The sequence below is a fragment of the Macaca thibetana genome, chromosome 4, assembly GCF_024542745.1.
Source record: "Macaca thibetana thibetana isolate TM-01 chromosome 4, ASM2454274v1, whole genome shotgun sequence".
NCBI classification, from domain to species: domain Eukaryota; kingdom Metazoa; phylum Chordata; class Mammalia; order Primates; family Cercopithecidae; genus Macaca; species Macaca thibetana.
This window is the reverse complement of record NC_065581.1, coordinates 113264254-113291247: the sequence shown is the minus strand read 5'-3', so window position 1 is coordinate 113291247 and position 26994 is coordinate 113264254. Positions and strand designations below refer to the sequence as shown.

Here is a 26994-nt window from a genome sequence, read left to right as displayed (position 1 = left end):
AATAGTTTGAGTTACAGAGTCTCTGTCCCAAGTACTCAATTTAGAAAGCAGCCATAGGTAAAGCATGAATTCAGAAACTAGTACATGTTTAGGAGTGGGTCTGGCTGTGTTCCAACAGATGTTATTAATGGTTTCTAACATTTGAATTTCATATAATTTTCACATGTAATAATACTCTTCTGATATGGTTGGCAACATTTTAAAAGGTGGCCAGGCACAGTGGCTCATGCCTGTAATTCCACTGCTTTTGGAGGTCAAGGTGGGAGGATTGCTTGACCCCAGGGATTCAAGACCAGACTGGGCAACATAGCAACATCCCATCTCTATTTAAAAAATTTTTTAATTAGCCAGGTATGGTGGCACATGCCTGTAGTTCCAGCTACTCAGGAGGCTGAGGTGGGAGGATCACTTGAGTCCAAAAGTTCAAGGCTGCAGCAAGCTATGATCACACCTAGCAACTTGGTAAGCTACTATGGATGACAGAGTGAAACCCTGTCTCGAAAGAAAGAGAGAGAGAGAGGGAGAAGGAGAGAGAGAGAGAATACTTTTTAAAAGAGAAAGAAAGAGAGAGAGAGAGAAGGAAGGAAGGAAAGAAGGAAGGAAGGAGAAAGAGAGAAAGGGAAAGAAAAAGAACACTTTTTAAAAGGATAATTTTTAAAAACTTAATAATTTAACATGTAAAAAAAAAGGATACAGACCATATTCAAAACTCAGAGACACCTGGATTTGTCCTGGGAGCTATACTAGCCAACCTCTGCTCTATAACTTGATATTTTTGTGCAACATAACAGTTTTGCATTTGTCTATGTTGCTGTGATCCAAAAAGCCTCATTTTGCTTGCAGTTTCGTCTTCCGTGCGTGCATATAGCACGTGCATTTGTGCATTATTTGTCAAGGGGCTTTCAGATTGCTTCCGGTGTTCTGCTGTTACAAATAATGCTACAGGGAATATTCTTGTCCATGTCTCTGAGATTTAGTCCAACACGTCTTCTAGGGACTATATATAGGAGTGAGATTTGGAGGGTTGAAAGTATGCTTAGCAACAACTTAATAGATAAAGCCAAATTGTTCTGCAACATTATACCAATTTATATCACTACCAATTGTGTGTGTGAGATTTCTGACCTCTCAACGTTTGTCCTGATATTTTTTATTTTTTTTCTTGAGACAGAGTCTCTGTCTATTGCCCAGGCTGGAGTGCAGTGCCATGATCTCAGCTCACTGCAACCTCCACCTCCCAGATTCAAGCAATTCTCCTGCGTCAGCCTCCCAAGTAGCTGGGATTACAGGTGCACGCCATCACACTGGGCTAAGTTTTGTATTTTTAGCAGAGATGGGATTTTGCCAAGTCGGCCAGGTTGGTTTTGAACTCCTGACCTCAGGTGATCCGCCCACCTCGGCCTCCCAAAGTGCTAGGATTACAGGTGTGAGCCACCATGACCGGCTCAACACTTCTATTGTTAGATTTTTTTAGCTCTTGCTAATCTGATGGTAGTTCATTATAGTTGTGAGGTTAAGCATCTTTATGGCTGTTTCTGGGCATTTGTGAATTGTCTGTTTTGTATTGTGCTGTTTACCTTTTTCTCACTAATTAATGGAAATCCTTTATAGATTCCGAATACGAATACCTTGCCATTATGAGTTACAAATATCTTCTCCCTGTATGGCTTATCTTTTAAATATGCTTGATGTACCTTTTCTTGTCCACCCTTTTTCTTTATAATTTCTGCTTTGGGAGGTTATAATCGTTTGTATTGCCTTACAAATGTTGTCTCTTGCATTGAGGCCTTTAATCATCTTAGAATTTGTTTGCATAATGGTCTTTTTTCCTTAACTCTTACAGTTTGTGAGACTTTTCTGCCCTGGTGATACGTGCATCAGTGGTTGTCAGCCCAGCCCTATGAAAAGGGCCGGCGGGCCTCCATATATCTAAGGCAGCCGAGAGTGCTGTTCCCGTTGTCCCAGGTTCTGCAGCATCCAAGGCAAGTGCAGCTGGGGCCGGCTGTTCTTCCAAAAGTGTCATCTCTCCTTTACCTGCTCCTTCTGAGCTTCCCCTGACATGGGTGCACAGTCCTCAGGAAAGTCAGAGTCTCTCTTGACTTCCTACTTGCTAAGTCAATCCTAGGAACTGTTAGGTACAATTCCGAGCAGTTGTCATAAAAGAAGTTTCCTCGAAACTTTGAAAACCAAAGAAAGGGTTTAATTTTCTTCTTTTCGTTTTCTTTTCTTTTTAATGTTTTGAGACAGCGTCTCGTTCTGTCGCCCAGGCTAACAGCTCACTGCAACCTCCACCTCCCGGGCTCGAGCGAACCTCCCACCTCTGCCTCCTGAGTAGCTGAAACTGCAGGCAGATACCACTACACCCAGCCAACTGGTCAATTTTCTGTGGAGACGAGGTCTCACTGCGTTGCCCAGGCTGGTCTTGAACTCCTGGGCTCAAGTGATCGCCTGCCTCAGCCTCCCAAAGTGCTGGGATTACAGGCGTGAACCACTGCGCCCATCCAAAATGATTTAATTTTATGGTCAAATTCTACATTGTCTATTGACTTTAATATTTTTATAAAATTCTTTGAATAAAATGTCTTTACCTGGAATACCTTCAGTGTACTTACTGGATTAGAGGCAGGTAGGTCCTGTATGTATGGCTAGTATGTTCATTAAATAGGAAAGTAATGGAAAGATGTTTATGACATGAAGAGAGGAACCTTCGCCTGTCAAGATAATAGAAATGGAAAGATTTGTATGGCCTGGCTCAGCAGAAAAAGGAGTACGTGATTTAGCAATTTTTTAGAATTGAGTTTTCAGAAGAAAAATGCAAAACAAATGAGAATTAAGTAGCTAGAAAGCCTTTTCCCCCCTTTATTCCGATAAAGTAACTGAAGACTTTCAATGAAAAGCCTGGTTTCTGTCTTTCTACACAGTGCTTTGGGAATAGTAAGCTGTTAGAAGTCAGTGCTTAGAAGTACCTACCATCCTTAACACAGGAACCAAAGACAAGGAAGAAAAAAAAGCAAGATAAATAAAGTAAAAGTAAAAAAGTACCACCATCCTGAATTTTGTATATTGATGATGTTCATGTTTTTGAACTTACACATATTCTTCTGTATAAGTAAAATATTTTGTAAAATTAAAAATATTTTATAAAATTAGGAACAGAATTTCTTAAAGATCAACATAGTACTAATACATTTTACAATCTGTCTTTCAGAGTTTCAGTGGACTTAAGTTAGAGTAATATTTTTCGAGTTCATTTTGATGCCAATGTAATTCATGTGTCATTTTCCACTATAATACAATTAAAATCCAGATAATGGAGATGGATTTTCTTCTGAGTAGCCGCGCATATGAGGTTTCAGACTCCAATTGCCTGGTTTTGAATTGCTCTTTGCCATGTGCTGTCTATGACCTTGGGTGGGTCACTTCATCTCCCCCACATCTAGGTCTCTCCAATACCTGTCTCCAGGCTTGTTCTAGAGTGCAGTGATGATGGAGAAGGCACGGTCTGTGGCACAAATAGAAGAGTCAGGGGTTGGCAGCTACTATTCCTACTGTAGGATGCCAAGGATCTTCACCTATAGGATAAGGTTTCAAAAACATAATTCATTCTTTAAAGGGCTGAATACCTCTGTGAGTATACTTTTTTCCGTCTTTTTTTTTTTTTTTTTTTGGTAAATGAAACTCACTGAGGAATTTGAGTTCTGACAACGGGAAACACTGCTGCTTGTGTGTCCTCCTCTTACAAAGATGTCTGGGACCATTATACATAGAGGTGATCTGAGAAATCAGGGGGGCTCTGATTGTTTTGAAAACTCTCCTTTGAGGTTGGGCACCGTGGGTTATGCCTGTAATCCCAGCACTTTGGGAGGTGGATCACTTGAGACCACCTCAGATCATAAGGCATCGGTCCTAGATCCCTTACATGCGCAGTTCACAGTAGTATTCACAGTCCTATGAGAACCTAATGCCACCGCTGATCTGGCCAACATGATGAAACCCGTCTCTACTAAAAATACAAAAATTAGCTGGGGTTGGTGGCATGCACCTCTAATCCCAGCTACTTGGGGGGCTGAGGAAGGAGAATTGCTTGAACCTGGAAGGTGGAGGTTGTGGTGAGCCAAGATCACACCTTTACACTCCAGCCTGGGTGACAGAGTAAGACTCTGCCTAAAAAAAAAAAAGAAAAAGAAAAAGAAAACTCTCCTTTGAGTTCAGGTAATCCTTCTAGAAAGGCTCGTTTAAAATGTTTCCTTGTTACCTGGGAGAAAACAGGAAGCACTGGGAAATAGCACATCACTGGTGCCTCATGCCATTTCAGTGCCTTTGCCTGTCTTGCCTCAGCCTTGCACTCTGGAATGCAAAAAAGTAGAAGAAACTCCAACATGAAAATTGTCTACAGACAGTGCAGAGAATCTTCAGTGGCATTAAACATTAAAATTAAAGACACATGGTCTTAAATTCAGCTGGCATATTTGACATCTCAAATATACTCTTGGTGCCAAAAGGGATGTTAAGCAAAATTTGAGGGATTTGACTCCTTATTTGGGAAAGATCATCAGTACCAAGGGGAGAGAAACCAGAGGCAAACTTTATTGAAAAATGGAGTAGCTAAGTCATTTTGTATATGTTACTTTTACCCAGCCAAGTACAGTCTATGGTTTCATATAGTGAATTTGATTTCTACTCTCAATTCTTTTCCTTTAATGAAAGTGCTAGTCAATAATGCAGAACTTGGGCAACTTTTATAAATGTGTTTGCTTTACAACCAATCTTATTAAGTCAGGGTATCGTCTAAGGGCCCAATCAAGGACTTTTCATTTAAAAAAGAATTAACTCTAAATTAACTTGCATTGTGATATAACCCTTAAATTCCAACTGTCATAGGGAACCCCAAGAGCTACATCTGACCTACTGTGTGTGCTGTGTTCTAATACACTGGTCCCCCACCTATTTGGCACCAGGGACTGGTTTCATGGAAGACAACGTTTCCATGGTTTTGGGATTAAACGGTTCCACCTCAGATCATAAGGCATCGGTCCTAGATCCCTTACATGCGCAGTTCACAGTAGTATTCACACTCCTATGAGAACCTAATGCCACCGCTGATCTGACAGGAGGTGGAGCTCAGGCAGTAATGCTCACTTGCGACCCAGTTCCTTACAGGGGGTTGGGGATCTCTGTTTTTGTTTTTGTTTTTTTGGAGATCAAGTCTCACTCTGTTGCCCAGGCTGAAGTGCAGTGGCACAATATCAGCTCACCACACTCTCCACCTCCCGGGTTCAAGTGATACTCCTGTCTCAGCCTCCCAAGTAGCTGGGACTACAGGCGTGTACCATGCCCAGCTAATTTTTGTCGTTTTAGTAGAGACAGAGTTTCGTCATGTTGACCAGGCTGGTCTCGAACTCCTGACTTCAAGTGATCCGCCCCCTCAGCCTCTCAAAGTGCTGGGATTACAGGCGTGAGCCACCGTGCCTGGCTGGGGACCTCTGTTCTAGTATGCTTACCATGCCAAATGCATTATGAAGAAAAACAGAAACAAGCTTTTAATGTTTTTTTGTTTTTTGGGTTTTTTTTGCGACGGAGTCTCGCCCAGGCTGGAGCGCAGTGGCCGGATCTCAGCTCACTGCAAGCTCCGCCTCCCGGGTTTTTAACGCCATTCTCCTGCTAAAGCCTCTCAAGTAGCTGGGACTACAGGCGCCCGCCACCTCGCCCGGCTAGTTTTTTTGTATTTTTTTTAGTAGAGATGGGTTTTCACCATGTTAGCCAGGATGGTCTCGATCTCCTGACCTCGTGATCTGCCCGTCTCGGCTTCCCAAAGAGCTGGGATTACAGGTTTGAGCCACCGCGCCCGGCCGGCTTTTAATGTTAAAGTCTTATTTTCTTGCTACTAAAATTGGCAAAATGTTTCAGTTTTGCAAAATAATATAGTATTGTGTATAGGATCTTCTCTAACCTGCCTTTTACACTTAATTAGGCTTCTATGAGTCATTCAGGTAGTTGCATCTAGCAGGGTATTTATCCATTCTTTATAGACATTTTAGAAGTTCGAGACTCCTTTATAGAGGTTTGAGAGCCCTTCCTTGCCCCAGTTCTCTTGTCTGTAAAGCTGTGGGAAATAATACGACCTGACATACAAGGCAGTGTGAGGCCAGCAGAAGTGACTTCTCTAATGCGCATGGTGCTGTTCCCGGCATGGATGAAGCTTTGCTAACAGTCTTAAGAGTTTACCTCCTGTGAGGACCTGGCTATGTGCTGAGCACCCTGCTTGGCGCTTTATACATTGTGACACATTCAGTTGTTCAAACAACACAATGAGTAGTTTACCAGAATTACCCCCATCTTGCAGGTAAGAAAACTGAGCATCAGAGTGAGTTAGTAGTTTGCTCAAAGGCAAGCAGCTAGTGTAAGGGGGAGCAGGGATTTGAATCTGAGCCTTGGCCTTGCTTTTACCACTGTGCTTTACCACCTCTGAATGTTCACTTTCATTCCATAGCAGCATGATACAGCCCTGTGCATGACACGAAGTGCACATTTGTTGAATGAAAAACTAGTAACACTTCTGGTAGCTGAGTGACTTATCTACTGGTAAACCTGTCTTCGTGGCCACTAGGCTTTTTATGGTGAACATAGGCATATTTGCCATGTGCTATGTTGAAGCAGCAATTAAATAAATAAGGTTCAAGAGTAATTAAATTTAAAAGGTAAAACGTTTTGGAAGGAGCTTTGAGCTTTAGGGATGTCTAACCTGACCTTGGCTGTTTTTCTATGTGCTCTAAGATACAGATTGATTTTCAATGAGATATTCAGCCCATCCCTGCTTATGATTTATATATATTCTAAGTAATATGCTTAGAATGTAGTTCTGCTTACCATCATAAAATGTGGAGTTAAAATAAGATCCTTGTCAAAACATTGTCATGCAGAGATTAGTGCTATGAAAGTTAACATTAAATGATTTTAAAATGTGATCCAGAGGTTAAACTGAAGTTTTGAAATTCATAAAATGCATAAGCTTTTTGAGAATTTTTTAAAATATCCATTACATAATAACTTTAAAATTACGGTATTTGATTGCTATCTTACCCCATCTTGGCCAAGAGCATTCAGCCTGAGGGTACTGAAAAAGAGTCAAATTACCCCTTCCTTATATAAGCTATAGTTTAGGAAATTGCAGTTATATGAGGTCGTTTTAAAGTTTTTAGCAATGTTTGGTATAATTACAATATTGTGCTATTCTTACACAAAGAAAACATAACAGAATTTTGAGCTAGGAATATTGGGAAACCAGCCATTGCTAAAGGAAGATGCATTTAGTGTATCTTTCTATGTACCTCTTAATATCTTTTGTGGGGTGGTGAAAAACAGATTATTAGGGCTTTCTTTTTTGGGGAGTTGGGGGGCGTTGGGGGACGGAGTTTCACTCTTGTTGCCCAGGCTGGAGTGCAATGTTGTAATCTCAGCTCACCACAACCTCCTCCTCCCGGTTTTAAGCAATTCTCCTGCCTCAGCCTCCCAAGTAGCTGGGATTACAGGTGTGCGCCACCACACCTGGCTAATTTTGTATTTTTAGTAGAGATGGGGTTTCTCTATGTTTGTCAGGCTGGTCTTGAACTCCTGACCTCAGGTGATCTGCCCTCCTCGGCCTCCCAAAGTGCTGGGATTATAGGCGTGAGCCACCACGCCTGTCCTATTAGGGATTTCTAAAAGCTGCAAGCCTCTTGCTAGCCATAGCTGTGAATATTGTCTTAACCATTAATGCTTCAGTATAAATAATATCAATTTAAAAACTGCCTAAGACTTAAAAGTAGTATGTAAATTACAAAGTGCTTGGGTATCTAGATCAAAATAAAGCAGAGCAAAAAAGTAACTTTAGGAATGAAAGAGGTATCTAAGTGGAATGATAAAGGAAGATTTCATGCAATAGAAGAATTTAAGTAAAACTGAAAAACTGAAACTAACGTGATAATGGCATTAAATAGTGTAACCCTGAAGGCACATCCAATACATAAGGAATACGACAGCAGTACCTATATGCACCATTATTATTCATCATTATTCTGAAGCATAAATAAGAACAATTTCAAAAATTATAAATATTGGAAAGGAAGAGACAAATTTTATTATGTACAGAATAATTATATAACTAGAAAATTCAAGAGAGGCAACTGACAATTTATTTTAAGTAGTAAAAGTTTTAGTTTGTTAGTGGATGCAATGTAAATATGTAAATGTCAATAGTTTTCTTTTTTTGTTAGCCATAAATACATACTGTAATGGAGAAAATGTCCTACTTATACATGTCCCCCCAAAGGATAGAATACTTAGGAAATAAGTTTAGCAAGAAATGAGCACATAGAATAAAACTATAAAACTTCACTGAAAGATGAACAACAAGACCTGAATAAATGGTGAGACACATAACATACTCTTGGATGGGAATGACTGGTATTGAACAATCATCCTTCCTCTGTCAAACTAACACATAAATTACTATAAAATTACTATACTATATCATGCCACACTATACTGTATTTACTGTAAAAACTGCAGAGGAAAATGAACTTCGTGGTTAAATTAATCATAGCATTTGTCTAGATTCTGCAAGAATGGGTTCATGAGGATAGATTTAAAAGCTTTTTCAAGTCCGGGCGTGGTGGTTCACGCCTGTAATCCCAACACTTTGGGAGGCTGAGATGAGGAGATCACTTGAGGTCAGGAGTTTGAAACCAGCTTGGCCAACATGGTGAAACCCCATCTCTACTAAAAATACAAAAATTAGCTGGGTGAGGTGGCACACGCCTATAATCCCAGCTGTAATTGGGAGGCTGAGGCAGGAGAATTGCTTGAACCGGGGAGGCAGAGGTTGCAATGAGCCAAGATTGTACCACTGCACTCCAGCCTGGCGACAGAGTGAGACTCTGTCTCAAAAAAAAAAAGGTTTTTCAAGAACCATGATGGATGATTTACCTAACTGTAAATATCAGAACAAGATAATGCTATAGCAAAACAGTTAATAGCAGAGAAATACCCTAGAGTGTCCTGAGATAGACTTCTTCCAGTAGTAATTTGATAAGATGACATTTTATTTTTATTTTTATTTTTTTCTTTTCTTTTATTTTTTTGAGACAGAGTTTTACTCTTCTTGCCCAGGCTGGAGTGCAATGGCGTGATCTTAGCTCACTGCAACCTCCACCTCCCAGGTTCAAGTTATTCTCCTGCCTCAGCCTCCCAAGTAGCTGGGATTACAGGCATGCACCACCATGCCCAGCTATTTTTTGTATTTTTTAGTAGTGACGGGGCTTCACCGTGTTGACAGCCTGGTCTCGAACTCCCAACCTCAGGGGATCCACCTGCCTTGGCCTTCCAAAGTGCTGGGGTTATAGGCATGAGCCACCGCGCCTGGCCAGATGACATTTTAAATTAGTGGTGAATGGATAGGATACTGATTAAATGATGTTGGAACATTTGACTAATAAGTTTAAAACATAAACCATAGAGTTTGTTTGTTGTTGTTGTTGTTTGAGATGGAGTCTCGCTCTGTCACCCAGGCTGGAGCGCAGAGGTGCGATCTCGGTTCACTGCAACCTCCGCCTCCCGCGTTCAAGTGATTTTCCTGCCTCAGCCTCCCTGAGTAGCTACAATTACAGGGACATGCCACCATGCCTGGCTAATTTTCGTATTTTTAGTAGAGAAACAAACACAGTTTCGCCGTGTTGTCCAGGCTGGTCTCGAACTCCAGACCTCAGGTGATCCACCTGCCTCGGCTTCCCAAAGTACTGGGATTACAGGCATGAGCAGCCATGCCCAGCCAAAATATAAACCATAGAGTTTTGTATCACAATGTAGTCAAAATAAAGATAGAGTAACTTTTTACTTTTTAGTGTGCAAATTAAACATAAAGCTTCCAGGAAAAAGCAAAGAAAAAAAATTATTGTTGATATCCTATCGAGACTAGTATAAAGAAAAGATAAATGTATATATGGAACATAGGAAAACGTTCACAAAATATAAAGTTTAAAAAATCAGGTTGTAAAATAATATATCTCCAATTTGTATGAGATTTATATCTGTATATGGAATGAAGAGATATAGAAGTATATCAAATGATTATTTTTGTTTGCCTGGAGGTAATGGAATCATAGTGATTTTCACTTCACGCCTTGTGTTTTGGCATTCTGAAATTTTTACAATTAGTATGTATTACTTTTGTAGTTTTTTTTTTTTATAAAAGAAAAAATGACTTGAAAAATCAAGTAATTTGACATGTAGACACAGGGAGAATTACATTCGAGGCAGAGAGCAAACGACAGGCATGTGACTGTAGCTGACAAGTGTCAGCAGATTGTGAGCATAGTTTAAAGTCTAAGACATCTGGGGGAGATGAGTTTCATCATTAGATGAAGTCATATTCTGGAGGGGGAATAAATGCTAATCTGATATATTATGCTTTCAATTACCAGTGAGGAGAAATTGACAGTTTTGAAATAGTGGTTTCAGGAAGGCTCTCCTGAGAAGATGACACTGAGGCGAGCCTTGAAGAAGGCCAGAGGGGAGAAAGATTGGCCTGCGTTCAAAGAATCAAAATAGTTCTGCTAGTTCAGAGACAGGGTAAAGCAGATAGACTGGAGTCTCATTCAGTGTCTTTAAAAATCATGGAGAAGAGTCAGTATAGTTTCTAATCCATGAGGACTTCCTGAATGATTTTGCCAGGACTGTATTTTAAGATGCTGTTTCTTTCCAACCCCCCATCAGATAAGTTATTCTACTTTTCTTTTTTTTTTTTTTTTTTTTTTTTTTTTTGAGACGGAGTCTCGCTCTGCCGCCCAGGCTGGAGTGCAGTGGCCGGATCTCAGCTCACTGCAAGCTCTGCCTCCCGGGTTCACGCCATTCTCCTGCCTCAGCCTCCCGAGTAGCTGGGACTACAGGCGCCCGCCACCACGCCCGGCTAGTTTTTTGTATTTTTTAGTAGAGACGGGGTTTCACCGTGTTAGCCAGGATGGTCTCGATCTCCTGACCTCGTGATCCGCCCGTCTCGGCCTCCCAAAGTGCTGGGATTACAGGCTTGAGCCACCGCGCCCGGCTATTCTACTTTTCTAAAGTCCAATAAGTGAAGGGAAAGAGTGGACAAATTGTTATCTAATGGAGCTGCCTCCCAGAAAAGGACTCCTTCGGCAGTAAGAGATGTGCACGTGGTATAACCAACAATGCTACTTCTGGGTGTGTCCACACGGCTGGAGCTCAGAAATGCAGAATGAAAAAACGGGTTGTGGAAGTGTATATACAATCTGTTACATTTTTGAAAAACACACAACACAATGCTATATTCTGTTTACGCATGTGTGCTTATGTAGAAAAAGTCTGAAAACCTGATCTGCATAAGCTCTTGAGTTCACAGGAGTTATGACCATGGGAAGAAGTAGAGGGGTGGGATGGGCGCATGGGGTACTGAACTCAGCTATGTTGCTTTACTTCTGAAAGAGGAACGATCTTAAGCAATCATGGTAAAATGTTAACGTTTGTCAGTTTCGGGGGTGGGAAAGGAAATTTAGGTCTGTAATTTAGGAGAGGTTGAGGCCAGAGCCAAGATTGGCAGTTGTGATGAGTATGTGGTTACATCTCCACTTTTTTTAGAACTAAATCTGGATGTTAATGGCCATGGTTAGTGGGCCAGGAGCTTACATTACTTTCTTGCAGCACTGGTGGCTTTTGTTTGAGGCTGCACAAATTCCTGCATTTCCCTTGGGATGAATGGTAGGGATGCGGGCAGTAGGTGACTGGGTGAATCACCTGACTTGAGCAGGGCTAAGACTCTCTGCAAACCAAACTCAGAGACATGAACTGTGCTGAGATTTCTCAGTGGTTTCCCATGTAGGCTGCTTTCCAAGGGCAGCGAGCATGGCCTTCATCACTCACCCAATGTTCCTGATTCAGCACTGAGATGCTCGGTTAGGTTTTAATGAGGTTTTAAGTTTTTTCTTATGTTCAAGTGTTTATGCAAACAAAGTTGCTGAATTGTAAACACCAGCAATCTGAGTACCTTCTTTTGATTTCTCTCTCTGTATTGTTTAGTCCCTTTTTCTTTGTTTGTTTTATGAAATTGCATAGATGTTTTGGTTGAGAGTAGATTGTTTTTACTTTTCAGGGACAGGCAACAATTTCATGATATAACTTCTAAAAATATTTTAAATAACTATGAAAATAGTTTTTTCTTCCAAAAAACCATTTCTTCGTTTGGCACATACACAAACAAATGAGACAGAATTTAGAGTAATTTAGTGAGATAATTTAGAGAATTTAAGTGGTGGGGTTTTTTTTTTGTTTTTTGTTTTTTGTTTTTTTTGAGACAGTGTTGCCCTGTTGTCCAGGCTGGAGTGCAGTGGCGCGATCTCGGCGCACCACAACCTCCTCCTCACAGGCTCAAGTGATTCTTGTGCCTCAGCCTCTCAAGCTACATGCACGCACAACCGCGTCCGGCTAATTTTTGTATTTATATTAGAGACGAGTTTTTGTCATGTTGCCCAGGCTGGTCTTGAACTCCTGGCCTCAAGTGATCCTCCTCCCTTGGCCTCCCTAAGGGCTGGGATTACAGGCATGAGCCACCACACCCAGCCTAGTGTAAAAGCAGTTTTTAAGGACAGTTGAACAGGAAAGCTCATAGATTCCTGCACATAGATCTTGTGTCCCTCCAAAGTGCCTTAAGTACCGATTTCTGCTGTCTTGATTTAACTCAGTGTCTGGAGCTTATGATCCTTCCTCTCTGTTTCCTTCTGTGGTGTAATTTTGGGGGTGTCAATAAGAGCTATTGCAAGATCTCAGCCTCTGAAAGTTTAGCTTATTCCTCAGCAAAACTTTAAGCAAGTCTCACCTCTTCTAAATTAGAGTTGTAACCTTGACTTTAGTCTCAGAGTTAACGTTGTGCAGAAAAAGAAAACACTGCCCAGTGCTGAAGCAGTTTGCAAACTGAAGTGATAGAAATGAAAAATGCTATGATGTTTCTAAGTAGCCTCTCTATTTGCAAATGAGTCAGTTAGGATTAGTTTTACCCACAAATAACAACAGCAGAAAAAAAAGAAAAGAAAAGAAAAGAAAGGAAGAAAGAAAGAAAAAGAAAGTGACCCAACACTATAATAGAAGTTTATTTCTCTCTCACATCAAGGAAGTTCAGGGTAGCCAGTCTGGGCTGATATAGCAACTCCTTGATCATTGTGGGTTCTGTGCTACCTGGTAGTCCAGGATGGTTGCACAAGCCCCAACCATTGCATCTGTATCCCAATCAGCAAGAAAAAGGAAGAAGGGCATACCCCCTTTTCAAGAGGCTTCCTGGAAATCACATACAACACTCCTGGTTACATCTCATCAGTGACCTTAGTCACACAGCCATACTTAGCTGCAAGACAAGCGAAGACATTCAGATTCTACCTCTTCTTCTTGAAATAGAAAGGTGAGTTGCCAATCCACTGTCAGCATGACCACAGTTCAAGAGGTTTTCCTAGACGCAGAGTCGAGTTAATCCCAAGTCATCTGTGTCATCATCTCCGTTTTGACAGCATCTGCCAGGTGGTCAGCCAGGGTTTAGGCAAGAAGACCTATGACTTCTCTACACAGACATGATTAGGATTATCTTCTAAATCAACCAAACTGACCAGCCCACCCTTTCATTCTTCTGTGCATCATGGATCATTTTTGAAAAATAGTTTAGGACATATCCAATAGTAAGAGTGTAGTTTTATAAATCAGGACTCAGTCTAACAGTAGAAGATTATGTGGTAGTTAGCGTCCTGGAGAAAAGCTTCATGTTAGATTAGTTGAGTCGATCGGGATACAGAACCATCTTTAGAGCACGGCGTCGTTACGTTGTAGATAAAGCATGTAGGCAGAGGATGATATCTTTGTTGGGGAGAGCCCCAAACCAACTGCTCTTCAGGAACCTTTCTCCGAGATTTGCAAGCCAATTAGGCATAATGAAGCCTTGTTTTTAATGCATATCTTTTGCCAGTATAATAAACATAATAATTAAATGTTTATATATCTTTAGTATTTTCCTGTATAATACAACTAATCATATTTTTGTCAGGCTGAGGACATCTCAAGAGGAGGGAAAGGTGGCAAATTGAGGGTCTGTTCTTTTATACAAGATGGTAATTATAACAAATTCCTTCTGGACCTAGGGATGGGGGAGAGGTGGGGAGATGGGGACATGAGAATTATTCCTGATTTTTGTTACTTTTTGTCCTGTAAAATATGCCTGGTCCGGGCACGGTGGCTCACGCCTGTAATCCCAGCACTTTGGGAGGCCAAGGCAGGCGGATCTCCTGAGGTCGGGAGTTTGAGACCAGCCTGGCCAACATGGAGGAACCCTGTCTCTACTAAAAATACAAAATTAGCCAAGTATGGTGGCACGTGCCTGTAATCCCAGCTACTAGGGAGGGTGAGGCAGGAGAATCGCTTGAACCTGGGAGGCAGAGGTTGTGGTGAGCCGAGATCACGCCATTGCACTCCAGCCTGGGCAAAAAGAGTGAAACTCTGTCTCAAAATAGAAAAAAAAATATGTTTACCAGGACATCTCAAGGACATTATTCCTCTGTCAACAGTAAAAAGATAACCTGAGACATAGATTAAAGTGAAAATGATTTATGATTTTTTGTTTTCTTCCTTACATTAAATATTCCAATAACATATCACTAATAACATATTCCTTTTTTTTGAGACGGAGTTTTGTTCTTGTTGCCCAGGCTGGAGTGCAATGGTGTAATCTCAGCTCACGGCAGCCTCCACCTCCTGGATTCAAGTGATTCTCCTGCCTCAGCCTCCCAAGTAGCTGGGATTACCTGCCACCATGTCAGGCTAATTTTTTGTATTTTTAGTAGATGGGGTTTCACCATGTTGACCAGGCTGGTCTTGAACTCCTGACCTTGTGATCCACCCGCCTTGGCCTCCCAAAGTGCTGGGATTACAGGCATGAGCCACGGTGCCCAGCCAACATATTTCTAATAATACATTAATTTGATAAACAGAAGTTATTTTGGAAATAAGCCAAAACAAAAAATATTCATCCCTCCTTTTCAAGGCTATTATCTGTAGTTTGAGGTTTTATCAAATGTAAATATGAATTGCCAGCCTCCTCAGGATGTCCTCATTGCTTCTGTTAATGCTTTTACCATCCAGTACTGCTGAACAGGCAGCAGGGTGCCTTCTTGGGCACACCAGAAGGACCCAGGAAAAGGAAGATAGTGTGGACTGTTCTTGTCTCCATGCCCCAAAATGGACCACTACACCAGTGGGGTAGGAAATAGCAGGTGTTATGGGTTGCGTTTGGAAACCTTGACTTGATCAACTATTTGCTCACCCAGGTCATCTTTCTTTTTTCTTTTCTTTTTTTTTTTTTTTTTTTTTTTTTTTTTTTTTTTTTTTTTTTTTTGCAGAGGTGAGGTCTCACTGTCTTGCTCAGGCTGGTCTCCTGGGCTCAAGTTATCTTGCTGCCCTGACCTCCCAAAGTGCTAGTATTACAGGTGTGAGCCATCACACCTGGTGCTTGTCACCATTCCAGCAGCAGAAAACCCCCCTGTTTAGCCTTCAGTGTTAATTTCCTCCTTGATCTATGTCTTCTACACAAATCCACTCCCTTGTTCTCCCCATGTATTACATTTGTGGACTCTTCTCAAACTCTGCAGTTCAGTCCTGGTTCCTGCTGAGCCTACGGCCCCAGGCCTGAGCAGCCGGCTGGGCCAAGTTACCCTCAGCCTCAAGATGACCTCCTCACAAGGCAAAACATTTCTCTGGCTGGGTTGGAGACCTAAGCTGGGGAACTGGGCTCTCACATTCCAAGATAGAGGTTTGCCTGCAGACCCCTGAAAGTAAGCGTGCAGAAGCAGGTTCCTCTGATGACAGAGGCCCTCCGTTTATCTCTGGAAGATCCTGAGATAACGGATCTCTGCCTTGAATTCGCCTGCTTTCTAGGTGCGGTGGAGAAAGCTGGGAAAAGAGCCACCTGTGCTCCCAGGGGCCACTGAGAGGGTAGAACAATGACCGAATCCCAGACTCACTACCTCAGGGGCTGAGAGGGGTCCAAAGGGGCCCTTAACCTATCACTTAATCACCTGACTCTTACCGCTGTCACTGATCTGACGTGTTCTCCTGGGGGCTGTCCCAGCTTCTCAGCATTATGTCCCGGGCAGTCCCGAGGGCTCAATTCCTTTATCCATACTGAGGACCAGGACCTGTGTTTCCTCTAGGGCAGTGAGGGCCACAGGCTGAGTGCCTGAACTGATGAGTACACTGCTAGTACTGTGCTGTGCCCTGGACAAGGGTGTAGGTCTCTCTAAAAAACAACTTCCCAATATTCTACAAAGTAACGTTCAAACTGAACAGAGCTTGACTGAAGATTCTTTTTACATCGTTTGTTTTCGTGCTACATTTTTGCTCTCCGGCTCCAAGTCCGTGACAATGGGTCACAGGATGAGTACGAGTAACAGTAAAGATGTTTTTCTTCATCTTTGGGCTATGATTGTGCTTTGTGATCCTAAATGTCAATACATTGAGGCTGGGCACGGTGTCTCACACCTGTAGTCTCAGCACTTTGGGAGGCCAAGGCAGGCGGATGCCTTGAGCCCAGGAGTTCGAGACCAGCCTGGGCAACATGGCAAAACCCCATGTCTACAAAAAAATACAAACATTCGCTGGGTGTGGTGGTGTGCTCCTGTGGTCCCAGCTGCTCAGGAGGCTGGTGTAGGAGGATCACCTGAGCCCTGGAGATCAAGGCTGAAGTGAGCTATGATTATACCACGGCCCTCCAGCCTGTCTCAAAAAAACAAAACAAAGCAAAAAAAAAAATACACACATTGACTAATAACACCAGCAACATTGTTTCATGGGAGCTGCCTCTGCTATTTGTACCAAAACTGAGCGGATTTTTCAGGCCATGCCTGAGTAATCATTAAATCGATCTGCTTGTGAGAAACTGGTAGGTCTAGGCATGACCGCAAAGCTGGCAGGTCCATCTCTTCCTTTCTTAAATAAGAAATCGCCAGAAGTAGACTCTGTGCCTGCGACTCTTGAATGTTTAACTGAAATCCAGAGCAGCAATTGCATTTTATATGGCATCGTGTGTGTGCAAAAACTGAATCAAAATCTTGTGAAACAATACTATTTACTATATATGATGTAGTCTAATATTTTCTATCCTATTTTATTTCCTCTTTTTAATGTTGGTTGAAACTGTAAATTTACATAATGACAACTACTAGGACTCTATCTTGGTTCAAAAGTCCATGATCGGCCTGCTTGTATTGAGTTACTACATTGTACGATCTTATAATTGTAAAGTTTAAGATATTTTCCTTCTGTCTGTCTTAATTTATTCTGTAATCTCAGTTGTCCTGCCAGGAATGCTGGCATATTTACTTTGTTTGTGGATTCAGTAATCATAGTTTCTCTTGCCAAGTTACACTAATGGTACCAAAAAAAAAAGTTACTGCATGGTTTTTGAAACTGTTCTTTCCTAGGAAGTTTTAAAGCAAAATGTTTTTACCTTTTATTGTTTACACAGGTAAAAGCATCCCTAATCCAAAAATCCAAACTCCAAAGAAGTGCTCAAAAATCCAAAGTTTTTTGAGTGACAACATGATGCCACAAGTGGAAAATTCCACGCCTGATCTCATGTGATGGGTTGCCATCAACATGCGGTTAAATCTTTCATATATGCACAAAATTACTAAAACTAATGTTCAGGGCCAGGCACAGTGGCTCACACCTGTTATCCCAGCATTTTGGGAGGCCAGGGCAGGTGGATCACTTGCTCAGGAGTTCAAGACCAGCCTAGGCAACATGGTGAAACCCTGTCTCCTCTAAAAATACAAAAAATAAAAATAAAAAGCAAACAAAATTAGCTGGGCATGGTGGCACACATCTGTAGTCCCAGCTACTTGGGAGGCTGAGGTGGGAGAATCACTTGAACTGGGTGGCAGAGGTTGCGGTGAGCCAAGATCACGCCACTCACTGCAGCCTGGGCAGACAGAGGGAGACCCTGTCTTAAAATACATATGTGTGTGTGTGTGTGTGTGTGTGTGTGTGTGTGTGTGTGTGTGTGTTTATAGTATAGGCTATGTCTATAAGGGGTATATGAAATATAAATGAATTTCATGTTTAGACTGGAGTCCCAACCCAAGATATCTGATTACGTATATGCAAATATTACAAAATCTGAAAAAATTTAAAAGCCAAAAATCACTTCAGTCTGGTACCAACCATTTTGCATAACTGCGTTTTCCATTTTGCATTTTGCAACCATTTTGCATAGTTCTGTAGTTCTTTCCCTTTTGGGTTTGTTTTCGTAACTGCTCAGTAAAAAGTGTTCTGTGTCATCTTTCCATTATTTTGGGCTAAATCATGTTAGTGGCCAAGCCTGTCAGAATTCATTTGTTTTGAGTTAACTTCCTGGTGTCCAGTTCTCAGGAGCTGCAAGAATAGAGCTCTTCCCCCATGCAATCATCCAAAATCCCCGGCCTCTAGCCAGGATTGGGGAACACCACTGTTGGCCAAGAGCAGAAGGCTTAACGCTCTGGTCATAGTCATGACACTGTACAAATTGTTCTTGTTCCCTACAAGAACATGGGAACTATTTGGATAATGGAGTTATGAATTTAATTCTGTTGAATTTTTATAAAGGACCTAAAAATAACCCTATATAATTTATTACATGTATAATCATACATTATAATTTTAAACGTGTATCATTTATAATATCGAAACATTTCTTTTCAGAAATTAAATTTCACTTTGGTCAAAATCATCTTACAAAACATGGTGACTCATCATGGTTCTAAATAATGTAAACCATTGTCTGTAACTAACGCTCTGGAGGAAGGAAATTCTGAGTTCTGACACAAAAGCACATCGAAGTGGTTTTGATACTTTCAAAGTTTTTACTGCAACCAAAAATATGTTCATGTGTACCTGTCTCCTCTTTACACTGCTTACTTTCTCTGTTGCTTTTCCCAAATACATCTCCAGTAACTTCCTCATGCTCTGTGCACCACCTCCAATCTTCCCCTCATGTATATGAACTTGGCCATCACCAAAGAGGTGGAAAGGAAGAAGGGCACGTGCTAATATTAATATTGAGGTTTGGGTTGGGTGTGGTGGCTCACGCTGGTAATCCCAGAACTTTGGGAGGCCGATGCAGGTGGATCACAAGGTCAAGAGATTGAGACCATCCTGGCCAACATGGTGAAACCCCGTCTCTACTAAAAATACAAAAATTAGCTGGGCGTGGTGGTGCACACCTGTAGTCTCAGCTATTTGGGTGGCTGAGGCAGTAGAATGGCTTGAACCAGGGAGGTGGAGGTTGCAGTGAGCCAAGATCGTGCCACTGTACTCCAGCCTGGCAACAGAGAGACTCTGTCTCAAAAAAAAAAAAAAAAAAAAAAAAAAAAAAAAATTGAGGTTTGTACCGGTTTCTTTTTCCTTTAGGTCTCCTGATACGTGTCTAGTTAGTTCTATATACTTCCTGTAAATTTGACTCTAAGATATTTAATAAAACTAAACAGGGTTATATGTTAAATAGACAAATCCTAAAGAGCAGAAAGGATTTAGCATTTAGTGAAATTTCATAGACTTAAGATGAGTTGGATCCTCAAAATTAATATATTCTAAACAAAGTTCTATTTTGAAGCTGCAGTAATAATGCCGAACTTCTCTTATAGCTAACTGAATGATTTATCCTGGTGTTGTCTGCTGGTACTCGCTGAAAAAGTCATTACGGTCCTCACTGTCTCCCCTTTAATTCAAGTTCGGAATTCATGTGTTTCTGTGACTTTTTTGGAGTTTATCTGCAGACAGCCTGCCGTTGAATACATGTGTTTACATAGGGCAGAAAGGGGCAACCTGAAGATTCTACTCTCTATTTCTTTTAGCACTGTTTGGCAATTAACACCCACAGCCCTTCAGAATGAGGTATCGTCCAGCCTACACCTTGCTTGTAGAAGCTCTACAAAGCTTCTATTTTTGTTTTTGATTTGTTGTGAGGAAGCAAAGTATAGCCTTTACTTGAATGAAAGCTACAGTTTTATTTTTCTTTCTATTTACAAGAAATTCTTTTGATGATTAAGTTAGCCAGATATGCCCCGTGCGCTCATATTTCGTATCTCAACCTATTTTGAGCTGAGCTAGTTGCAAGGACTAGTTCTTCTGTGAGACCTCTGGCAGTCCATAAATTCAAGTTCGCGTCCAGACGTAATGGCGAACTCAATATGTTGTATATTTGATATATGTTTGTTGCACACATGGAGAGAAAAGTTGTTACCATTGTAAAGTAGCTATGAAATCTGACAGTTCTAATTTCTTTATCTTCTGAGTAACCATGGAATAAAGGACCCCTTAGCGCCATAGCAAGGCAGAAGTTTAATTTGCAATTCTGGTGGCAACATCCAGGTATTTCAAGTAGAAATTAAGAAAACTTGAAGGAAAAATTATCTCAGCACTTCAGTTTAATTCTTTTTCAAAGTCCAAGGAGAGTTTTCCCCAGTGTAAAAGCAGAAATGAGAATTTCAGATCTAAAGCGGTTCTTGCCTTTTCTTTTCCCTCCATGCACACGTGCTGACATCAGAAAGTACTGTTTGAAAAGAAAACCCAGGCTAGAGCACTGGAGTCACTCATTTCCCATCCAGCAAAGGGAGAGCTGGTGCCTGGCTGGAGGACGTTAGGAAGGCAAGTCTGGGGGTCTGATCACTCGGCTGGGAGGGGGTAAAATACTTGGACCTCAGGAGGCCGGACTACAGTGCCAGTGTTCTCTGTGTGGCCTGTTCCTGCCTGGGGTTGGGTACCAAGTCCAGGTGGAAGTGGTCCCTGGAGCGTCCTCTCTCTGAAGTGTTTCTTTGTCAACGAGAAATATTCCCTGCTGCTGCCCCAGAACTCATCACTGTTGACACATGGACCAAGAACTAGCAGAGGAGGTGATTTATAATCGCTAAATGAATTGCTCTGAAACAGACAACAAGCTCTCTGACTTAAGTAAAGGGAGGGAGGTGGGTGGAAAGGAAGGAGGATCATAAAGAACATTCTAGATTGCATACTTTGGTAATCACAGCAGGGCCTTATTGCAGTTAGAACAAAAGCCTGGACACACCTCTCAGTTCAGGAAAATAATTTAGAGCTACTTGTTAAATGCTGAAGTATTATTGAAGTACCAAGGGTTAAGATTTTCACTGAAAGCAAAACTGACCGAGCAGCTCAGCGAGGGAAATGCTACGTGATCAGTTGATGGTTTGATGAGGGGTATGGAGTAGGGATTTTGGCAGAGGTTGCTAGCAGACAGGCCTTGGTTTTAGTCCAAGCTCTATCGCTTAATAGCTGTGTGACCTTGGGGAAAATTATAAAATTTTCCAGTCCTTAGTATTATAAACTGCAAAGAGAGGAGAAAGATACCTCACAGATGTTGAAGGTGAAATGAGACAGGACACCTAGTACATTGCCTGGCTACGTAGAAAACGTTTCACAAATGTTAACTTCAGACCCTCTCCCCGTGCCTCGGTCTCTTAGAATAGTGTTTCCCCATCATGTGCACACTGAGTGGGAAGGCGGACAGCTGCTGTCACCCATGCTGCCCCATGTTGAGAGCATTTCTATTGACCTTCCCTTCTTCCCTGTGAAGCTAGTTCAGCCATCACCTCATCACTGTTTTTCTTCTCCAGAGAGGGCTGGGTTGTAGTGACCACACTGTTGATTCAGCACATCCCAACCACGCTGGATGGAATTTTTACTGCGATAATTCATATTCCAGGATCTTATAGTGCATAGGGTTACAACGATTAGCATAATGATCTTGCACAATCTTTCTGCCTAGCATGTAGTGCGTTTGTAATATTCTCAGAGGAGGCATCTAGGAAGCGCCAAGCTCCTTTGTCCTGCGTGAGCCACAGCAAGCTGTCTGCGCCTCAGTGCTATAGAGACTGTGGGTGGATTATTCCTTGTTGGGGGGTGGTAGGGGAATCCCAGCTGTCCTAGATGCCATTTACAACAATCAAAAATGCCTCCAGACCTTGCTAAGTGTCCAGGTGGGGAGTGGAATAGGCAGAATCGCCTCCGGTGGAGAAGGACTGAACTGTACTTAGGATTTGTGATTCTGTAGAAATGGGTTCTGTGAATGCACTAAAGCATGAGAACATCCAAAAATCAGTGTGGCATAGAATTGAATTCAAATTTACCTGGATACAGGTAAATAAACACAATTTTGAAAGTACCAAACAATTCAAAAAAAAAAAAAAAAACACATTGAAAACGAAAAAGTCGGCCGGGTGCCGTGGCTCACGCCTATAATCCTAACACTTTGGGAGGCCAAGGCGGGCGGATCACCTGAGGTCAGAAGTTCGACACCAGCCTGACCAACATAGTGAAACCCCGACTCTACTAAAAATACAAAAATTAGCCGGGCATGGTGGCGGGCGCCTGTAGTCCCAGCTACTCGGGAAGCTGAGGCAAGAGAATCACTTGAACCTGGAGGGCAGAGGTTGCAGTGAGCCAGGATCGCACCATTGCATTCCAGCCTAGGCAAAAAGAGCGAAACTCCCTATCATTAAAAGAAAACGGGGTTGGGGGGGGAAGGTCAGAAAGACATTCTTCTTCACTGGGTGATGAATTAGTCTTTCCCATCTTTGTCATGTTAAAAATGTGCCTGCGGCTGTTTCTCCACTAAATTAAGACATTGGCACACAGATGATTGTGTGTAAACACTAGGCACAATCGTAGGGGTTCAGTAATTATTGAATGAGAAGAAAGAAACGTTGTTCTTGAATTATGTGATGTGCGTGTTTAATCATGTTTTTGAGCGGAACGCCGTATGTAGCAGACAGAACTCTGGGCTGGGCATCAGAGGGACCGGGGACCCCACACTGGGCTTTGTGTCATTATCTCCTGAAAGGAACTGGCCTGGTGCACAGGAGGCAGTTGGAGTACATTGTCCATACAGTTCCCATGTAGCTGTAGGGTTTTATGAACCCGTATTTTAAAAGGCCTTCTAGTGAAGTGAGGATGTTAATGCCTTTTTAAAAAAAAAAAAAAAGAGAGAGAGATTAGTGATTACTTTAAAATCTGAGTCCTGGCCAGAACTCACGCCTGTAATCCCAGCACTTTGAGAGGCTGAGGCAGGCAGATCATTTGAGGTCAGGAGTTCAAGACCAGCCTGGCCAACATGGTGAAACCCTGTCTCTACTAAAAATACAAAAATTAGTGGGCCATGGTGGCATGCTCCTGTAATCCCAGTTACTTGGGAGGCTGAGGCAGAAGAATCACTTGAACGTGGGAGGCGGAGGTTGCAGTGAGCCAAGATCGCACCACTGCACTCCAGCCTGGGCAACAGAATGAGACTCCATCTCAAAAAGGAACAAAAAAATCCAAGTCCTAATTATCGCTGCAGCTTTCTTTAATGTGTGCAGTAAGTTGGGGACATACAGAATAACTTAAGATGTAGAAATCGTCTCTCCTTCCCTGAATTATTTCATGGATACCACATTTGCCTGCCAGGAGTGTTCTGTTGTTCTGATGTTTTCGTTTCTGCCATTGTCATTGTTTCTGCTTCGTTCTTACAATACGACTCTGGGTGCACCTTGGATGATCATGGAAAGGCAGCTGCCTGGCTTTCCAGAACTGGTTTTGACTGTCCATCTGAACCCGGAGCTCTGTTTCCTGTGCAGGTTGCTCCAGTATTTATCCAAATTGTCAGTCCCCTCCCAACTCATACCCACTGACCCTTCCTTTCTCAGCTGATTATGGGTTTAAGTTTGAATCAAGCCATGCTATAGAATCACTATCTAGTAACTTCTGTGCTTGCACAATAAGAGTATTAGTCAGCATTTCCTGTTTTCATTCATATTGTAAGTTGAATAGCTGTAACAAAAGGGAAAGAGATTGCCAAGACAAATAATTCTTACGGCTTGTGCAAACATTTTATTGCAAGCCTTATTAAATATGCAGCTTTCAGAAGTCTACATGATGTGCCTTTCAGCAAAGCTAAATCCTACTATGTGGGCTTGCTTCATGACTTAAGAGCAAGTCTATGTTGAATTTAACATTAAATAATTATTTGGCCTGTATCTCTTTTAAGCTTCGTTAAGAACTGCAAATATGATAAGGTAATAAATTGTTTATTTCAAGTCACTAAGAAAACTTAACCTACAGGTTATATATGTTGGCAGTTCTGAAGAAGTACCTAGGAAATGGAACCTTCCACCAAGAGTGGTTTGTCCCCTTCTCACAAGGTGGGTCTTCCTGTCAAGGCCCCCTAAGGCACAGAAACACAGCACTCCACCGTGTCCAAGTTCGTAGTGATTGGTGGCACCTTATGAAAGTAGTTTTTACTTTCACAATTACTGATTACACATCAGCATACCTTATCCATGTTCTCTTTCCTTGGCAGCCTGATATTTGAATACAAACAACATAAAAGTGATTACATGCAGCATTTCAGGACAGTTTTCAAAGTGGAAGAATTTGGCACTTTCTTCTATTTTCTTCCTGTTCTTTGTCTATTTCCTTTGCATTTGGAAGCCAGAGTCCTCGAACCTTTACTTCTGCATGTTATTTTCGTCCCCTAGCTGGAGTTCTCTTTATTACTACTTTTTTGTTTCCAATTTGTCTCTTTTTAAAAATAAAACATAGTGAAACCCCGTCTCTACAAAAATTAGCCGGGCATGATGGCAGGTGCCTGTGATCCCAGCTACTTGGGAGGCTGAGGTAGGAGAATCACTTGAACCCAGGAGGCAGAGGTTGCAGTGAGCTGTGATCGTGCCGTTGCACTCCAGCCTGGGCGACAAGAGTGAAACTCTGTTTCAAAAATAAGTGAATAAATAAATAAAAATATGAAATTAAGCTTAGCTAGCCTGTGTAGATGTTTTAGATGGTCACGTCTTTGTCAGATATGACATTTGTGCCTTTTAGTAAAACCATTTTAGTATTATAAGAAAAAAAGGAAAGTATAAGGAGGACTAAGAACATATTTGTACTTTTATGTAATTCTATTTTATGTGTCTATTTCCATTGATGTGTGGCCTTGACATCATTACTGGCTCCGAAGTCTTATCCTGTTTTTTCATTGACTTACTTGTGCCAGGTACTGTGTTAAGGAAGTGGAGCTACAAGATGAATAAGGCATGGTCCCATCCTCCACATGGGAGACGGCACATCAGTGTACTTAGGATGCTGCATGTGGTGACAGATGAGGGCCCTGCGAGGGAGCACACCACAGGACCGGGAGGATGGGACGGGCGGGAGGAGTAGTCAACTTTGCCTGAAAGCATCAGGACAAGCTTCCAGGAAATGGCACATCCAAGCTGAGTCTTGGACAGCGGGTTAAAGAGGCAGAGAGGGGAGAGAAGAATGTTCCACATGGGAAAAGAGGTCTGGAGGTGACGACAAGTAACATAGCATTTGTGGGCTGTGCTGGAAGCTTGATATTTCAGAGGCATGAGGTCTGAGGCAGGGAGTGTGGAGGAAGATGAAGGTCGGGGAAGGAACTTTACATGAGGGCGGCCTTGACTTTCATATTAAGGCACTTTAGGGAAGCAGGAACCAGTGAAGATAGGAGAACATGGTGACTACACAGGCACACCGAAGTGGGGAGGAGGTAGGTTTTTGAAGGGAATTTGAGCTTGCAATTTTTCAAGGGCATTCAATGGTTACAAATGAAACTTTTCATTAATATATTTGTGTCCAAGTGTTTTTAGATGTGCTTTTCTGCTACTCTCTTTTTATTTTGTTTGGAGATAGATGATGACTTTCCTTCAGGGCCTTCTATGTGTCTTCCCGTGTTAATGTCTCAAACACATGGTCCGTGTCATCATGGAGCTTGCAGTCTAAAAGGGTAGATTAACACATAAGTATGCATCCAGTTGGAAAGAACTTAGAGATCACTTGATCAGCCCCCATTATGTAAAATGTACGCAACAACCTACCTCCAACTGTAGGGTGACGTTAAACAGTTTTTCAAAATACCATGGCATTGAAAAAAATGCATAACATTTTGTTACTTCAGTCCCACTCCCCAGTACTGATCAGGCCAGTGAACCAGTCTTGCTGGTGAAATAATGACTTCCACGGTCATGACGGATAATTTCCCGTCATCTTGACCATTCCCTCCCTGGCTCTGTCCTTTACCTGTGACTGTCTTCTTTCCTCCCTCTCCTTCCTCCTCTTGCCCTCTGCCTGCCATACCCAACTCTGCATTTCTCTGCTTGGAAAAATCCTACTTGATCCTCAGAGCCTGACTCCATCACCCCGTTTCTCCGAACCTCCCAGGCAAACTCTGCCCCTCCCAGTGTGCTGTCCTCCAGCTCTCTCTAACTGAATAACAAATGTTCTCTCTCCCGCTTCCCTGCAGGGCTTCAGGGTAGTGACCCTAAAAGTGAGCGTCTACCTGTGAGAAAAATGCCTCGATGTAGCAGGAATTCCCACAAATGCTTAGGAATTCAATACGGTTTTTAGCAAGTGGGAGAATTACCCTTTCGGTTACATTGATGTGAACTATTTTTGTGAGTTCTCAGTATGCACCAAGAAAAACCCCAGTGACACAGTAATGTACCTGTGCCATCTCACTTAATCCTTCCAACAAGGAACTTGCCAAGGTTGCACAGCTGGGAGGGATCCAAGGTCCCATCTGTGTGCTAACCTGCAGGACAGCCCCACGTTGGGGCCTTATTGTCCAGCCTTCCACCTCCAGGAGCCCACTCAGTGATGACTTCTGACAAAAGTCACCTGGATTATCCCTCTTTTGGGGTCCATGATGCCACCAACATGCTAAAGTTAACAAATGCATTACCAGGGGGTACCACTGAGGTAAGGATTGTTACTGTAAGTGATTTTCTCTGATTTTGACCGCTACTAATAAAATTACAAGACTTGTTCCAAATACTATATAAAAAAGAATGTCTTTTATTTCTCGAAATTGTTCTGCCACATAGTTTGTTCAAGTAACACATAATAAAGGATAAATGGCTTGTAGCTATATTTACC

At 42.0% G+C, this 26994-nt stretch overlaps 1 protein-coding gene across 3 annotated transcripts in view; it reads left to right on the top strand.

Moving 5' to 3' along the window:
• The window catches only part of MTHFD1L (methylenetetrahydrofolate dehydrogenase (NADP+ dependent) 1 like), a 232082-nt gene that overhangs the window by 113563 nt on the left and 91525 nt on the right, over positions 1–26994 (top strand). The gene's annotated exons all lie outside the window — the stretch shown is intronic.